This window comes from Rhinolophus ferrumequinum, chromosome 6, assembly GCF_004115265.2.
Source record: "Rhinolophus ferrumequinum isolate MPI-CBG mRhiFer1 chromosome 6, mRhiFer1_v1.p, whole genome shotgun sequence".
Lineage (NCBI taxonomy): Eukaryota > Metazoa > Chordata > Mammalia > Chiroptera > Rhinolophidae > Rhinolophus > Rhinolophus ferrumequinum.
The window spans coordinates 67107025-67112768 of NC_046289.1; positions in this window are offsets into that span (position 1 = coordinate 67107025).

Consider the following 5744-nt stretch of genomic DNA (forward strand, 5'->3'; position numbering starts at 1 on the left):
AGGCCTTTGTCTTTTTAAATCCCGCCTCTCTCCGTCCACCCAGAGCCCCCATCGTTACATACCCACATGTATACATATGAAGAACCAGATCTCTTATAATTCTACCCCATTAATCTTAACAAATAAGACCATGAGTGTCCTCTTAATATTCCTCTCCTGTAAATGTCACCAATTTTCACTACGTAACACTCTCTGGTATGACTTGCTGGACATGGTGGGAAGTTTCCTTTCATTGTAAAAGTCTTAAAAGAAAGGACTCAAGGTCTGAAAAGGGCAAGGGAGATTTTTAAATACATGATGATGGTAGAGCTGTGAAATATGTTTAAGTGTGGATTCAATATACTTCTCCTCTAACAAAAGAAGGGAAAAAAAAGAAAAGAAAAAGAAGTAAGAATGAGGAAGATACCTTGTTGACTGGCTGATTAAAAAGGGAGTCAAGTAATTCAGCAAGAGGTCATACAATTTTGGGAGGGATCTGGAAGAAGAATCAGTAAGCCAACTTTCTCTTAAACACCCAAGGGAACTCTGAGCACAAAGATAATACAAAGAAGGAGAGGAAAAGATGAACGACCTAAGACCTACTTAAAAAACACTAACTTTAAATATATGTAATCATACATAAGCCTCTTGAATGAAAACAATGATGTCCAGCCAAACCATTATTGATTATCTGAAGCATTATCTGGTAAATGCAGGCAGCAGGAGGCAGTCATACTGCATGTCTCCCCAGTAGAGGAAGTTACAGCTGGACATGCACGTCTCCATTCCAGAGCTCTTCTTGCTTCCTGTAAAACCAAGGTCCTATTTCCCCTATCGATAAATCCTCAAGGATGCAGCAGCTGTATTATAAGGACAAACTAATTCCCTAAAAATGTACGTGGTCAGAGATATGTACTAATAAGATGGTATTTCCATTCCTTTCTGTACTATGTGAAGTGTAAATGTGCACTTGAAGAAAAAGCTGTGAAATGGGCTTCTCCCTGTTAATACTCGTGATGTTTTGTGTGAGGGTGACATTCCCTGACATCCTCTGTGCAGCAGGTAGTAGGGCCAGAAATCCTACCCACAGCATTGACTGACCTAGGGACAGCACAGATTCTCAAGCCTGTTTCCACATCCTTTTTATAATAATCTCATAGTCACTTAAGAACAGTGTCTACTATATATTGACTACCTACTCTCTGCCAGAAGCAGAGCTAGGGCTTCATGAACATTATCTCATTTGATCCTGACCACAATCTTTCAACAAATGCATTACTTTCCCATTTTTCAGAGAATAAAACTGAGGATCAAGAAGTCTAAGTAGCTTGCATATGGTCAAACATCTTTTATGGTTAGTGCTAGAATCAAACCCACAAGGCCAGACTCCAAAGCTACTTCCTATGCAAACAGAGGTAAGTGTGAAAAGAGAGATGCATAATACAACAGGGAGTGATGGATAGGGAGTGTGGTTAAGCCAAGACAACATGGTCATCTGAGAGCTAAATAAAATACGTCAATGGGCCAAATATGCCTACAATCTGCAACCTAGAAAATATTATATTGTCTCTGCTTTAGGAGTCTTGCTAATAGCCACTCTCTAGTAGCAACGTTACAACCCATATAAACACCAATGGGAAAAAATATGGATTTCATTTATTTTCTACCCTGCATCTCTACACAAATATCATGATCAGGGAAAGAGACAACTGTATAGAGAGGTCACTCATCACAACGACCTTAGATCAGAATCTAAGTTGACCTCTTACAGTTGGTATTATTTTCTTGTGAACAAACACCAGTAGTTGTTCGTGAATTTCAGGCAGCAATGTCTTTCTCTCTCTTGGTTTGTGTGCAGACTTTCTTGGTTGAATAATGGAAAAGTCACTGCTAATGAATATTAAAAGCCTGTAATTTAGTCAAAAACAATGTTGTCCACACGTTTTCCCTGAGTAATTTCAGGTTTTTTTTTTGTTTTTGATTTTTTTTTTTAAATCGAGCGTAAATGGTAGATAATATTTCTCTGAATGGAGCCCTTTAGGCTTTCTTAGCTGAGGCTTGTTTAGCTTGCCAAGTTTAAATATTTTCCGAACTGATCCCAGAACTGAGAAGCCTTCATCACAGCACAGCATTAAAAATGATGGATGTGATACATATTTAATACAATAAAATGGCCATTTATATGCCCATACTAGACACAGGGGAAATCCTCACAGGAAAGATTTCTAAAATCAAAAGAGGCCTATTCTCTAATCGATGTGAAGGGATTTACGCGGATAACTCCCATTAATGCTAATGGGTGTTATGAGCTTATATCCTCCATGCACCATTGGAAAGATACACTCAGTGCCACTCGAAAGGAAGCTGTTGCACAGATGAAATTCCGTAAGGGTATTCTGGGGGAAGGACATTTTGAGGAAGAGCTACAATGGTGGTTAAGCTGCAGCCATAGTTTGCTTCATGAAGACACTGCTTTCTCGGAGGGGCTGGGTTCAAGATGACTGTCAACTATGAGAGGTCTTTCTGATCGTGAGTCGTGATGACATGTGGTTGTAATATTCAGACTCATAAGCTGTATTTTATGATGCTTTTAATTCTTCAGTGCAATGGTTGGTTAGGTGCTCAGGTAGGTTTTGGAAAGTGAATGATGCTGGAAATAATTATAACAAGTCTGAATCACGTAATAATAGCATTTGCTTCTTCTTACTCTAGGGAGAGAGATATAGCGGATGATATAGACTTGGCAACTCCCTGCCCCAACCTCCCGGAAAAAGGAAGACAGTTCCTCTGGCTTGCTTATCTGAGTTTAGGACCTTTTCCTCTGACACTAGTCTGCTAGTAGTTTGTATTATGCATTATGTGACAAGTTCAAGGGATCATGTCCTCCCTCTTGTCTGGGTTGATATCACCCAAAGTAGACTAATAAGAATGATTATTGAGCAGTTGTAACTACATTCCCCCTAGATAGGGATATTTTGCAGCCACTGAAAGTGGTCTATTTACTAGAAATACACCACCTAAAATTAACATTTCAATGCAGAGACACTCACAGTTATTCACATATAGTATTTTATACTTAAAACAGCTATATTTTCCTAATTTTGTGGCAGAGAAAAACTGACACACCAAGAGCCTAGATTGAAAGCCACGCAGAGAATGAATAGAATGGCTAATTATATGACTCTCCATTCAAGTATTCTCCTTCTCTTCTGAACACTCTTGTAGTGTTTCCTTTGTGGATTTCTTGTGGCGCTAGTCACACATTGCATTGTATTTTAATTATCTGTGTACTTGTCTCAGATGCCCTAAGCCACAAATTGTGGAGGTCAGGATTCATTTCTGATTCACCCCCATGTTATCAAACTCACAGTAGGCTTTCAATAAATGCTGAGTGAATGAACAAGTCACTAATATCCATCTGTGGCCCACCGTATCTTTCCTTCTCTCATTTTTAGTGCATGCCCAGTGCTCTTTTCCCATGGCATTTTTTCCAGAATACATGTAAACTTCTTTGAGGAAAAAGAGCAGGAGGAATTTGGAGAGTATGAGGGTGGCCTCTGAGGCTTTGAGAAGAACGGCCTGAGTCTGTGTTGGACTCTTACTGATCAGACAGCTCTGTAGGACCTTTCTCCCTAACTCTCCACGTGAGTTCCGTGCCCCACCTATCATCTTTCATGACTGCAATAGATCACACTGTCCATCCGTTAAAATGCCACCTAAGAGTATTCTTTCCAATTGAGATTTTTTAATTACATTTTTTCTTAAAGAATACTTTTCGATAGCCCCATACACTTTGGTGTTGGAAGAAGGGAACTAAGTCCCAATTGAAAAGAGGCAAGTGTCTTTATCTGTTTCTTGTGTATGCCAGTAGGCAAAACACAAATTATTCTTCTAAACTTCTGCTTTTTATCCCTTAGTCCTGGCGTTATAGAGACACATACATTTTCACTTACATATTTCTCAAATGAGAAATAAAGTCCCTAAAAATTCAAACAATGCCCTTTTAGTTTATTTACACTCTTTCATTTCAGCAATTGAATAATTTTAAAGAATATCAAATCATTGTAAAATTAATCAGGATGAAAAAATAAGTCAGTTTTATTTTTCACTCCTGAACACTTTTTTTTCTACAAAAGTCCTCCCCTGACCTCCACAACTATCTCCAGCAGTAGTTGTAAGTTTGGCCTGATAAATAGTTCAGTGGCATCCGGGAGAGACATCGAGTTAAAATGAAAATTAAGCACTTTATTGACAAGAAGAATTAATATCCCAACAAAAAATAAAATCCATATGTACTTTCTTGCTGTGGAAAAATGATGTGCAGACAACACAGACTATTGATTTGAACCAACTGAAGTTAAAGCAGAATATTTATTGGGCCGTACAGTATTTAAATGTCCTAAATTCCACTTAGTACCACTAGCTGCTAGCTCTGCAGAATTCTAGAATTGCACCCTGCAGTTTGGACTAATTGGTGGGAAATGCAGGCCTGATGTCAAAGGCAACTATAATTGTCTGATGAAAATAACTTGCTTTTGACACCAGTATATGTTACACCCCATATATCACATCCTCCTTGCATAAGGAGGTGTTGTTTTATATAGCCAAGATAATTATAATTGGCTTTAATGTATCTGGAATAACTACGTATAAGAGTGTTGTGAGAAAGAAGAGGCTAACAGTGACCGAGAGCATTTGTGACAAAATGGTTGCTCGAGGAATTTTTTTTAAAAGCATAGGCTTATGTTATGCAGGTTTTAGAATGTTAGAAATCTGCGATTTAGAGACGTACCTATTTTGACCATAATGCATTTTGTCATGTGAAGATTAAATGTGGGGGACATTTACATTTCTCCAACTCACTGAGCTTCTACCTCAGGACTTGCTTTTTTTTTTTTTTTCCTCACAACCGTAGACATCTTTTTAAACATTGTATTCATGTCTGTCTCTCTTGACAGCAAATAAAATTTAATAAATAAAATTCTGTATAATAAATATGTTAGGTTTATGGAGCAGCCTTGATAAAGTGTGACGTTTTCAAAAATGATTTGTGAAAAACAAATAAATTTACCAGAGCTAATGTGTTACCAGCTCCAAATATATGATCGATGATGCGCAGAAGGATAATGACCGAAAAGCGCATTTCCATGGGTTTTCACAATGCTTAAATTACTGCCAGATAGGAAAACCATATTCCCCAGAAGTTGGACCCATTGGCTCTGTAGATCAACATCTGACTGTAGCAGCTTCTTGTCTTGTCACTAAATTTCAAATCAACAGCAGCCACTGATAACTTGTAACAAGGGAGTATTTCCCCTTCACAAGCATCAAATCCTGCGGCACATTTTTATAATGTGCAGCTTTTCCCAGCCCCTACTCTAACCTTCTGCCAGGTTTAAAGCCTCCTGACCCACTACCTGTCTAGTTGGCCAAAACCACTTCATTACCTTGGAATCTTATTTCTTACACAAATATTCACAGGCTTGGAATTTGGAAAGTATGGCCCCTCCTCATTTCTCTGCTCTTTGATTTTACAGCACTCATTATGCTTTACACCACAAACTGTATTTCACACCCCCTCACCTCTCCATGCAGGATTGTGAGGTTAACATTTACTTTGTGTTAAATTAAGCCAAGTGATATGCTAAACGCTTTACATGCATTATTTCATTGAATCCTCACATCAGTTCTGTCCATTTTACAGATGAGGAAACTGAGCTCTTATGCCCTTAACAACTTAGTAATATCACCTATCCTCTCTGAAA